General features: G+C 37.1%; 1 protein-coding gene across 2 annotated transcripts in view; it reads right to left on the bottom strand.

Annotated features, from left to right (window-relative positions):
- CD36 (CD36 molecule (CD36 blood group)) overlaps positions 1-12,757 on the bottom strand; it is an 87,837-nt gene extending 75,080 nt beyond the window's left edge. The window contains exon 1 of one of the 2 annotated variants that reach the window (XM_080665661.1): positions 12,551-12,757. The gene's annotated coding sequence lies outside the window, so the exon portion shown is untranslated. The remainder of the gene's footprint in view (positions 1-12,550) is intronic. The other variant, XM_080665658.1, reaches the window with a different exon arrangement.
- Between the last annotated feature and the right edge of the window lie 670 nt (positions 12,758-13,427).

The following is a 13,427-nucleotide window of genomic DNA, read 5'->3' as shown; positions in this document are numbered from 1 at the left end:
GGAAAGATAAAATAGATTCAGGCAAAAGTATAAACCTTAAGGAGAAAGTGAAAAAATGGTCATGTTTTTTAGATCATATTTTCAAAGGTAACTAAAGGGCAAATTCTATAAAGTTCAAACAAAATAACTTACGTTTATTAACAAGACTAGGGGCCCGGTGCATGAAATTCGTGCACTGGGGAGGAGTCCCTCAGCCCAGCCTGCCCCCTCTCACAGACTGGGAGCCCTCAGGGGATGTCCTACTGATGGCTTAGGCCCCCTCCCTGTTGGAGCAGTCTGACCTCCCTTTGCAGGAGGCAACCGGGCTGATCAGGGGAAGGCGCCAGCCCCATCACCCCACTGCTGCAGCCACTGCCAATCACCACAGCCACCAAGGTATTTTCATCAACATGGACTCCAGTCCCTTCACCATGAAAAAAATGACAACTTTCTTTAGGCATTTTCAAGATGTGCCTTTCATAAGATATGACATTTCTTCCTTTCTTTTTCTTTTTATCCTCACCTGAGGATATGTTTCCATTGATTTTTTTCCCCTTCCCTCTGATTCCAGGCTTGGCCCCTTCCCAAGCCTACAGTCTCTGCCCCAGGCTGTAGGTTTGGGAAGTGGGCACCCCCCCCCCAACTCCGATCCGAGGCTCGGCCCCTTCCCAAGCCTACAGCCTCCGCCTTAGGCTGTAGGCTTGGGAAGTGGGCACCCCCCACCCCTCCGATGGCAGGCTCGGCCCCTTCCCAAGCCTACAGCCTCCACCCCAGGCTGTAGGTTTGGGAAGCGGGCACCCCCACCCCTCCGATCCAAGGCTCGGCCCCTTCCCAAGCCTACAGCCTCCGCCCCAGGCTGTAGGTTTGGGAAGTGGGCACCCCCGCCCCTCCGATGGCAGGCTCAGCCCCAGGCTTTAGGCTTGGGAAGTGGGCACCCCCCGCCCCTCCGATGGCAGGCTCAGCCCCAGGCTGTAGGCTTGGGAAGTGGGTACCCCTATCCCCCAAGCCTAAAGCCTCCGTGGGATGGCCGGCTGGGAGTGACCTGGGTGCCGAGGAGGTTCCTGGGACCCAGGTATGTATGCAAATTAACCGACATCTTTATTGGGTTAATTTGCATACTCACTCTGATTGGCTGTGGGCGTAGTGGAGGTACAGTCAATTTACATGTTTCTCTATTATTAGGAAAGATAATATGATGAAGTGATTTGAAAACAAATCACTCTATTGTTTGTATTGCCTTTATGTATTTTAAGACTTAATCAAAGAAACTTAGTGATGGAGAAACTTAATCTTATATATGGGACTGAAACCTTAAATTTATTATGCAGCTCATGTTTACAAAGGATATATATGTCCTATATAATAAAGAGGTAATATGCAAATTGACCCTCACACCCTTGCACAAGATGGCCGCCCCCATGTGGTCAAAGTTGGCTGCCCCCATGTGACCAGAGATGGCTGGCAGGGGAGGGTAGTTGTGGGCAATCAGGCCAGCAGAGGAGGGCAGTTAGGGGCAACTGGGCAGCAGGGGAGGGCGGGGGGTGGTGATCAGGCTGGCAGGGGAGGGCAGTTGCAGGCAATCAGGTCGGCAGGAGAGCAGTTAGGCGTTGATTAGGATGGCAGGGGAGTGGTTAGGGGCAATCAGGTGAGCGGTTGGGAGCCAGCAGTTCCAGATTGTGAGAGGGATGTCCCCACAGGGATCAGGCCTAAACCAGCAGTCAGACATCCCCCGAGTGGTCCCAGATTGGAGAAGGTGCAGGCTGGGCTGAGGGACACCCTCCCCCAGTGCACCAATTTCCTGCACCGGGCCTCTAGTGTATGTATGTGTGTGTGTGTGTGTGTGTGTGTGTGTATATATATATATGTATGTATATGTATATATATCATATAGAAATCAAAGAAAGTGGTATATTTAACAATATTCAAAGTGTCTTAAATATTACATTATGAAAAAAAACATTTTTTGTCTGTGTGTGTTTTATGGAGTCAAGCTTAATATATAGTCTTATATCATCTCCTCTCCCATTTCCTACCCTATAGCATCTCCTTTACAGACTTATAATAACAAGTTACAAAGCAAATTATAAGCATGGAAATTTGTCAATGTTTATAGTCATTTTAAATTCATCTAGAACATCTCAGTAAAATGTTTGCTATATAAATTTTTTTAAAAATATATTTTATTGATTTTTTTACAGAGAGAAAGGGAGAGGGATAGAGAGTTAGAAACATCGATAAGAGAGAGACATCGATCAGCTGCCTCCTGCACACCCCCTACTGGGGATGTGCCCGCAACCAAGGTACATGCCCTTGACTGGAATCGAACCTGGGACCTCTCAGTCCGCAGGCCAATGCTCTATCCACTGAGCCAAACCAGTTAGGGCTAAATTTTTAACTTAATTTATATAATTTCAATTTAGGTGCATATTTCCAGAAATATCTTTACTTATAATAATTTCCAATTAAAATATTCTTCATAATCTCTGATTAAGATCTTTCTCCATGTAGTAAGTGAAAGAACTCTTAATTTACAAGTAACTTTTACTAAGTAAAATTAAAATTTTATTCTCTATATTTTATACACTGAGTGGCCAGATTATTATGAACTCTGAACGCATAATAATCTGGCCACTCAGTGTATATATGTATATATTAGAGGCCCGGTGCATGAATTCATGCATGGGTGGGGTCTGGCCAGCCTGGCCCGGGGGAGGGGACATGGGCGGTTGGCCAGCCTGTCTGCTGGTCGAACTCCTGGTCAAGGGGACAATTTGCATATTAGCCTTTTATTATATAGGATATATACTGAGTGGCCAGATTATTATGCATTCAGAGATCATAATAATCTGGCCACTCAGTGTATATGCCAATGATATATATTTTTCACTTATGTAAATTACTTTTTATGCTCTAAGTGTAAAAAGTTAATTAATTCCCTAAACAATTTATGCTCTTTATAGTTATTATAGACAGGAGATTTCCTCTTGTGGTTCTTGTTACTCTTCAAAATGCTAGCATAAGAGGAATGAATTTTTGTGTTAAAATACTCAAATTGTTGAGCATTCCATAGTGTTTAGGGAGAAAATTACAAGGAAATGCTATTAGAATTTTACCACCATAGTAGTAGAAAGTAGATTTCATGAAAGTAGGTTTAATTACTGAAATAACAAAAGGAATTTTTCATGAGAAAGAGAGAATAGCCCATGACTTTCAGGCTGTGGCCTGGTACTAGGTATCCCCTTGTTGAGTACAAACAATTTCACAGAACATCAGCTCTAGATAAGGCCCCAAGGTCATGATGAATCAGACAAAAACTAGATCCTGTCTGAAAAGGGACAAATTTTTAACATTGTCTAAGCCACAGATGCCACACATTTTTCATTTTCCTCATGCACACCAATTTTTAAAGAATTACTGTTAAATCTAGTCCAATTGAAATAGCTATTAAAACTGAGCTAAGTGGTATGAGAAAAAACTTTTCATTCTCCAGTTTCCAGTATTCACTTGGCAGTCCTTGTTTTCCAAAAGAAAGAAGAATTTAAACTAGCTAAGAGCCTAGCTGGTGTGGCTCAGTGGTTGACCCAGGAACCAAGAACTCACAGGTCCAATTCCCAGTCAGGGCACATGCCCGGGTTGCATGCTTGATTCCCATTCAGGATGCAGATGTTTCTCATTGATGTGCCTATGTCTCCCTCTCTTTTCTTCTCTCTCTAAAAAAATCAATTAAAATATATTGGGGGGAAAAAACTAGATTAGACTGAGTTTGGGTCATCTATCATAGTACATGTCTTGCCCTAATCTTATTTTGCCCTCAACCCTTTGCCTATTTAGCAAGCACCTGCTGAGCAGTCATGGCAGCAACCTGATCCAGCGTCTGATTTGGCTCCTGTCACCACCAAATCACAACCCAGAAGATATGCAAATTCTTGCTACCGTCTTTTGTCATTATTTTTACTGGTTCACATACTGGATCATTTCCCCAGTCAAATTTTTTCTCATTCTTGATATCCCCAGATTACTTTTGAAGCTACTTTTTAAAAATCATAGCATAAATTATTAACTTTGTTTTTATTTACATATGCTTTTATTCCTCATTAACACTGGCAAATGTTTTATTAATATATAACCCTTGCAATAGTAAAACAAAATAGATTCCTTAGTATGTTTTTTAATGTGTTTTTATTGATTTCAGAGAGAGGCAGGGAGAGGGAGCCAGAGATAGAAACATCAATGATGACAGAGAATCATCAATCGGCTGCCTCCTGCACACTCCCTATTGGGGATCAAGTCCACAACCCAAGCATGTGCCCTGACCAGGTATCAAACCATGACCTCTTGGTTTGATGCTCAACCGCTGAACACACTGGCCAGGCTCCTTAAGCATTCGTAGTCTGAAATTTTAATTGGGATAAAATGAGAGAATCAACAAAATGAGAAGCTGATACTTCCCCTCAAGTAGCTCACAGCTTGATTAGGATGATAACTTCAAAAACAGACAATAATAATACAGTGTGACACCTACACTCAGGTGAGAAGAGTGAATGTTGGGTTAGGAAAGGCTGTTAAAGGACACCTGGTAGAGGAAGTGATAGCTCACTTGAGAGATATAAAATGTAGTTCTAATTTTAGGGGAAAAGCTTTCAGTTTTTTCACCATTGAGTGTGATATTAGCTAAGGGTTTATTATAGATGGCCTTTATTATGTTGAGGCACTTTCCTCCTATACCTATTTTATTAAGTGTTTTAATCATATGTGGATAATTGTATTTTATAAATGTTTTTTTTCTGCATCTATTGATAAGACCATAGGATTTGTATCCTTTATTTTGTTGATATGGTGAATCACATTGATTGATTTGCATATGTTGAACCATCTTTGTGCCCCTGGAATGAACCCTACTTGATAGTGATATATTATTTTTTAAATATATTGTTGTATTTAATTTGCTAGTATTTTGTTTAGGATTTTTACATCTGTATCCATCAGAGATATTTGTCTGAAGTTTTCTTTTTTGTTTGTTATCCTTGTAAGGTTTTGGCATCAGCGTTATGTTGGCCTCATAAAATAGCTTAGGAAGCGTTGCCTCTCCTTCAATATTTTGGAAGAGTTTGAGAAGGATGGGAATAAATTCTTCTTTGAATGTTTGGTAGAATTCACCAATGAAACCTTCTGGTACAGGACTTTTATTTTTTTGGAAGGTTTTTGATGGTTGTTTCAATTTCCTCATGGTTGATTAGTCCATTTAGATTTTCTAATTATTTATTATTCAGTCTAGAAAGGTTATATATTTCTAGAAACTTATCCATTTCTTCTAGATTATTAAATTTGGTGGCATATAGTCTTTTCATAGTATTCTAGTATGATCCTTTGTATTTCTGTGATGTCTGTGGAAACTTCTCTTTAATTTCTCATTTTGTTTATATGAGTCTTCTCTCTTTATTTCTTAGTGAGTCTAGCCAGGGGTTTGTCAACTTTTAATTAATCTTTTCAAAGAACCAGCTCTTTGTTGCATTAATTTTTTGCACACAATGCAATATATAGAACAAGTATCATAGAAATGTACACTTAGAACCTATATGATATTATTAACCAATGTCACCCCAATAAATTTAAATTTTAAAAGTTTCCCCAAAACACAGGTCTGGGTAAAGGGAACAAAGGCATTCTCCCAAAATATAATTCCATAAGAAACCATACAACTGGGGAAATATAGATATTTTGGTAAGGCTTTGGTCGAATGTATGAGTTTTGGAGAGACAAGAGAGGGCACTGGAGAGGTAGGCACAAATGATATAAGAAGACTTAACATAATGCATCTGTCAGACTGGTGTTTGTGCCTGAATACCTAGAAATTATTTTCAAGCATTTATCTTGAAAGCACTACAGAGCTACTAAAGGATTTTAAGGAAGGAGTACATGATAAAATTTGGGTTTAAGAAGGTGCCTCTGACACACGCGGAGAACAGACTGAGGAAAAGCCAGAGGAAATATTTTGAAACAATCTAGGCAAGAAAATACATGGTCTGAATTAAGGCAGTGGCTGGGGAAGAAGAAGTTGGGGAAGATTTCAGAAATATGTAGTATAGACAGGGAGATATTTATAAGGTAGTATGAATAGTGGGAAATACAAATCAAGAATGTGTCATAGGTTTTAGGCAGGAATGACAAGATTAAAAAAAAAAAGAAATAGAAGCAAAATAATAGGACTAGATTTGGGAGTGGGGGTTAGTTCAAGCTGGCATTTGGCTAATTAACTGTATTATCCTCAGCCAGTTTCATAATCTCTCTGAGTCTGTTCATACATTCTTAAACAGAGAATAACACTACCTACTTTAAATTTATTAAGAGAATTAAATAATAATAGTTAACCCTTCTATAGCACTTATGTGGAAGGCACTTGTGCATTTTACCTATGGTGATTTGCTTATTTTGAACAATGAAGTAGATACTTTTATTATCTCTATTTTACAGATGAGGAAGCAGAGGAACAGACAGGTTAACTAATTTGCCCAGATCCAAGTTTCAAACCTATTCATTCCAGCTACAGAAAATGTACCTCAACTAATAATTTACAATGCTTCTTATGAAATGCTAGGCACTTTGCACAATCATTATCAGAATGCCTTGTAGGCACCCTGTAGGTGATAAATCGCTATTATAATTATTTAACCCATCCATTTATCTTAAAAGTATTTACAGAGTGCATGTAAATGTACTGAACACCAGGATAGATTCAAACATAAGAGACAACCTTTTGGGGGGCTATTTACAATTTAATTATGTACATAAAAGGCTCATCAGAACACTATGACAAGGTTATGTGTTGAAGAGTTTAGATAATTTCAACTCAGGGTGTGGTCCATCCACATCTAGAACTTGACCAGTAGGCACACAGATATATGAGCCAGAAACTCAAGGAAGAGATTAGTTCTATGAGATGTAGCATTGGATCTGTTCAATATATAGATTATAGGTGAAGACATAAAAATTGGTAAGATCACTAAGTAGGTGTTGATGGGGAGGGAGGCCTAGAAAAACATCAGAAAGGGAAACTTGGAAAATGACAGTCCAACGGCTAGGCAAGTTTTAAAGCTCACTTAACTTCTATGAGCCTCACAGTCTTCACTTGTGAAAATTAATGGGTCTTAGTTTAAGAGTATTCTAAGTACTATTCCAACTTGCAATGTTTACTGCTTTTGCTATGAACATATGTGAACATTGGGAGAGTAGCTGAATGCACACTTCTACCCTTCAACCTCAGAAAACAATAACACAAAAATAGCTTCAAAACTGTTGCATTGCCATGGTAAATAATTAGTAGGTAATTTTTTTTAAAAACAAAAAGCTATTCAGATTGTTTCAATTGCTTTTATTTATCTACAGGATTTCAGCTTAAGAAATGCTCTTGCTGTTATTCTGTACAGAGGATTTTAGAGAGAAAACAAAATATCTTTAACACTCAAGAGGAATATTAATGGGGTAGAGAAAAATAGTGCCAATAACTATAGTATGCTTTCCTTCATTTTATCTTCTATACTGGAATCACTTTTTTTCTTGCCTAAACCTGTTTTTCCTGACTTCAAGTGGTAAAATATATAATTTTATTGAACTATAAATTTTATAATTTTATTATAATAGGACTGCAGTATAAGGATGAAATAAACAGAGGTCTGGAAACTAAAGGTGAAGAAACTTCAAGAGGCTCTCAATGAAGTCAAGAAGGAATTCTGACCAGGGGATTGAGGAAGAAAACAGAAGATGGCTGTACCTCTACCATTAGCCAGCCACCACCTCCACGCCAGAGAAGGTTTTGAGAGATATGTGAATAGGATAGCAAAGACCCACACTACACATGCTATGGTTTCCTACAAAGTGAAAAGTGGAGACATCAACAACCCACACCTGGAGGCAAGAGTTCTTTCTCTAGTTTTATCTAAAACTTGGTACACTCAATGACAGTAACTAAGAGAGTGAACACAGAAGCAAGCACATGCAAGCTTTGTATACAGATTAGAGAAAGGATTAAGACTTCAGTGGAATTAGTTGAAATGAATGAGCTTCTTGGGCTGACTCACTGAGAAATTATCAGTGTCAGTGAATTTAAATACTACTTAGTGCAAACTGAATTACAGAATGTTTCTCTATTAAATTTTATAATTAATTTTTAATAGATGATTGTTTCTATATTACAAACAAACAAACAAACAAACAAAAACCCTCCCAGACTGGAAAGGGCAGGGATAGTGCTAGAGATGGTAACACTCCATAAAACGGCCTATCTGAGTTTTCTCATATAAAAAAACTCACAGATCTATGTACAGTTGACCGTTGAACAACACGGGTTTGAACTGTGTGGGTCCACTTGTATATGGATTTTTTTTCAATAAACACCTGTTCTGTTTCAATCCACAGTTGGGAGTCCACGTATGCAGAGAGCCAACTGTATGCATTGATCTTTGCCATTCTACATAGGAGACTTGAGCATTCACGGATTTTGGTTATCTGTAGGGGTGCTGGAACTAATTCCCCTTGGATACCAAGGGGAAACTTAAGTTTTGGGACAGTTGAAAATTTATATATAATATCAAATGCACAGGGGCTGGGTACCCCAACCTTGGTGTTGTTCAAGGGTCAACTATATTACTTTATGGTAGCGAGATGTCAATTTGATTATTACAAAAAAAGTGCTAAGCATAAGAGATTCAAGAAATAGATTTTTCAATTATTGAAATGATCAAAAATTTTTAAAATTTTAGTCCTAGAAAAGATTTAGATATAGTATTTTGAATAGATGAATCAAATACAACTATTGAGTGCTTATTATATGTCAGGCACCGGGCATTGCTGATATTAAGTTACAAATGACCCCAGCCTTCCTGAAGTTATCAGCCCAGTGGGAGCTGCCAACGTTAAGTAATAAAGGTCTGCAAGCAGTGCCCTTATCACTGTATATGGCCCTTATCACAGCTTGTGTCCTCCTGCATCGTTATTGCCCATCTACGTGTCTGCTTAGATGTAACTTTTGACCAAGCAGCTCTTAAAAGGAAGAGGCTTGTAGAAACTAGAGGTTTCCATAGAAACCAGAGGTCTTCCCCAAGCTAAAATTTAGATTAGTGTTTGTTCCCCATTGCAGACTACACAGTTCAACAAGAAATACATTTAGAAAGCTATCAAATCTAAGGCTTACAATGTACACCACTTCAACTTATTTTATGTGGAGGGGTTTCCCTGTGCTGTATGTTACTTAGCATTTTAACAGTAAATAATGCATTTAGAAAGACAATGACAAGAAGCTAAGAGTGCGCAAAGGAAGCAACTCTGTCCTGTATCTTCCTTCTACTCCTTCTGTAAATAAAACAGTCACTTGTTTGGCCTATTTTCTTCAGGAGATTGATGGTTCATTAACAGTTCTGTTTGTGTGCTGTGGTGGGGCAAGTGTCCACAAAATTCAACCTATGTTTTCATCGTTTTCAAAGTTAACAGATCTTATTTTTAACTTTCAAAAGCTTTCATCCCTCATAAACTAAAATTTCGAACAACCCCCTGTAAAAAGTTCCTGCGTCCTTATAAGAAAGCTCAGCACAATATTGCTTCTAATAACAGAACAGTGTCTGACACGTGATAAGTGTTCACAAATATTTTTTAACAAATGTGTCAATGAAAAATGAATCTGAATATAGTGACTCCATCGTGTAGTCAATAAAAAAAAATAGTGGTGTTTGCTTGTCATTTTAGGGTTCGGTCTTTAAGAATACTTGTTAAAGGGATGCTGCTTACTTACTAAAATTGTATGACTGCTATAAACAGATACTATGCTTAGGGTCCATGCTATAGGACCAGCAGACTGAATAAACTAACTTGTATCATTTTTCAATTTCCTAGAATGAGACCAAGAAGGACACCTTATAATGACATCTGTTACATTTCTAATAGAGTAATAATGAAGCTCCAGAATAGAATGAAAGGGACCTCCAGATAAGTTTCTGTTAGTCTGTGTTCTTAATTTTTAAAACCATGACATGACAATGAATAGCCTTTCTGATTTCCTAAAATTAAAATGAGAGAAATATAAGATTTATGCTTAGAAGATTTAAAGAGATGAAACTAATATTTAAAAAACACACACAACTGTGCTTATTCCCCTTTAAACTTCACAAGCACTGAAGGACAAACAATGCTTTTCTATTTGTGCACACTCTGGAGTCCTTGGTGAATGTAGCCAAGCTGTCTGCTATGTCCCCTCCGTATGCTTGCCAATTTTCTGTCATTTCCTCCTTCAGAAGATAGGGTTTGTGTGACAAAGTTCCCTGGGTATATTTCAAAACAGCTTAAGCTCTTAAACAGCACCTATTTAAAAGTGGTATTTGTTCTCCACAAGGCTACATTTTTCAGGGGACACAAAGCAGAATTCATGTTAGCCTTCTCCAGAAAGAAATGGCCAGAAAGCTCATTGTAGGAATAATGACATACTAATTGTACTTTGTAAAAGAAAAAAGTTTCCAGTGGCTTCACCAATTCCTGTACTTTGACAACAACAAACAAAACAGTAAAACTAATTATTTACTAAACTATATATATATATATATTTTATATTGTCTATGCACTTATGCTAGTTTTAGACTATTTCCTTTTCCGGATGAACAATTCATTTCGAGTTAAGAGGATTGCTTTGGATTGGGTCTTTTTTTAGGATTCCAGTAATCTGATATGGAAATACAAAGTCACTTCTCCTCTTCTAGTCCCCACAGCTTCTCATTCCAAATCACTCCTTTTAGGTTGTCATAAAGTGGTGACACACTTTACAGTTTTTATCCAAAAAGCAACAAAAAACACATAAACAAGTGACCAACACAAAACTTATTCCCTTTTCATTTATTTTAGAGCATTTCTTTGTAAAGAATTTAACTGTGAAGCTTAGTTTATAAATACTAAGATGATTAGATTAAGTTTCTTAATTAGTAATCTTAATTAACAATTTGTACCTAAAACAAAATTGGCTATAATCACATCCACAGCGATATATTATTATGTATTTCTTCACTCTCAGAAAAATATATTCTTCTATTTAGTTAGCCCACTCTATAGTCTTATATGGTCTTTGCCACTGATTTTTAGCACTTTAATGCTTTTTCTCCCCCTCCACCTCCCCCACAATGATTCTTGTGAGTGGAGGAGCTTATTTTTTATCCCCAGGTAGAAATTGTTTGATTATCCTCAGGTGCTCTCTTTCTTTCTTAAACATTCAGAACAGTTCACTGCAAAGTTGTCATTGTCCTTTACAGAAGGATCTGATTCCAAATAATTACTGTTTGTGCTGTGCATCATTTGAAAATATTTCTCCTTTTCCCTTGTCAGGATTACATGAGTCTCATATATTACCCAACAAAGTCCACTTTTATTATTTAGTCAGGTATACCTGAGAACAGGTTGCCTGTTTCTCTTCACCTGATCCTAAACCCATCTGAGTGCTGTGTTTTCTCACAGGAAGAGAACAAGAAGTTAGCCCATGCATAAGTATAGCCCAGAATGCTTTCCCCAGAATTTAGCACAGCTCCAAGCAACCATTCTCCAAAGGATAAAGGGAAGTGAGCTTCTTTAAAGGTACAGAAGCCTATCCAATTCATTCCCAGGCTTTGTAGAATAGCTCAGGAGTCAGAAGGAACTGCTTTTTTGTATCAGCATTTAACTTTGGTATCTAAACATATAAAGCCTTAAGTTTCCAGTATGCATAAGTCACTATCATTCTTTGCAGTGTTTCCTTCTCTTCCATAGCCATATTATGAAACACACAAAGTTACAAAAATTCCGCTATGCAACCAGATCCCCTCCCCACAAAAGAGAATACCCGTTGCCCCCATTCAATACAACTTCTATGATCACTACTGATCAATAAGTTTATGTATGAAAAGATTATGGTTTTCTTCTTTCTTTCTAGGAGTCATTTGTAAAGAGGAATGGGTTTTTCAGCTTCTTTCTTAAATATACTTGTCAGTCTTGACAACACTGCGAAAAGCATTCTCATAGTCTTGTGAACAAAGGTTATTCACCTTCTGGTCTCACTAAACAGGTGGTTATCCAGTTTGGAAGATAAAAATCTAATTAGTCATATTTTTATAGAGTATTACTTTTTAAAGAATAGTAGTTTAAAAGCCTATAAGAAAGTAAACAATTTTTTAAAATCTGAAATCAGTCTAGATTAAGTACATGCCAGACGAATTAGAGAACCTGAAGGAATAAAAATTTCCAATAAAATTATATTTTTTAAAATAATTAGGAATTTACATTTTCTGATACTTTTAAATAAAAGGCATGAGAATGTAAAAATGTAAATTTCATAGGATGAATTTAGAGACTAGTGGAAATGTAAAATGTATGTGTTAAATGTTTATTTCTTCATCCATGTAGTTGAAAGCTTATAAATCTTTTAAAAGACAATTATTACACCAGATAATATTTACTTTTTCAAAGTTAAAAATCATAACATTATTTACTAGATAATAGTCCAGTAACTATTTATAGCCTCATCCCTAAAAAAAAAAAAAAAAAAAAAAAAAAAAAAAAATCTGCTCACCAAATTCTACAGGATCTTGCTTGCCCAGATGTAGGATTTTAAGAGTGGCATCAGAGAGACTGTTGCAGGAGGAGACTCAGAAAATAAACACATGATTTCTACAGTACAGCTGCTGAGAACTCAGAATGAGGCACTGGTCTTGACCATTCATCGATCTTGAAGGTTACTCTGACTTCTGAAAGCAATTGACAGCCTGAAACTTCCAGTACTTCGGACGCATGCCTAACACCAGATAAATATAGATTCCTGACACCTGAGCCGGATGAAATTAAAGTTAACTTGAAAAATCTCACTCATTTTGTGTCTCAGCGGAGGAAAATAAAACCCTTAATCCTTTTCCTGTTAAAACCTGTTATAGTCCTTACCAGATAGCTGTTGTGCTTATGAAACATGGTAATTCAAATAATCACTAATAATCAATTGGCTTTGCTCTTTGATTAGCATTTGTTGTGATAGTGTTGAGAAAGGTCCACATTTCCTTTTCTTAATTAGATATAAAGAAAGATAATAAGGAATATTAAGTATTATTTATTTAACAAACTTTTTCTTTAGTAATTTTGTAGTGAGTCCTTGAAATGTGAATATCTTTTGATAAACTTTCTAGAATTTTTTTCTCCTATCTAGTGTCAGTAGTAATGGTCCATTTTTGTTTGCCTCAATTAATGTGGCAGAAAGTGTTATGCATTGTCAGGGTGCTTTGATTTAAGTTAATCTTTTGGTATAGTTCTATGTTGTAGTTGATTTAAATTGAATTTTGTTTAGTACTACTGGTAAACATATGACTGAGGCTCTACCCTCAGTCTGAATAGATCCTATGATTAAAGTTATTACTCTAAAAATATAATGGCAACATTTTTAACAATAAGTCACTTTCTGG

This window comes from Plecotus auritus, assembly GCF_963455305.1.
Source record: "Plecotus auritus genome assembly, chromosome: 4".
Lineage (NCBI taxonomy): Eukaryota > Metazoa > Chordata > Mammalia > Chiroptera > Vespertilionidae > Plecotus > Plecotus auritus.
Note: the sequence above shows the minus strand (reverse complement) of the source record. Positions and strands in the feature narration are given on the sequence as shown.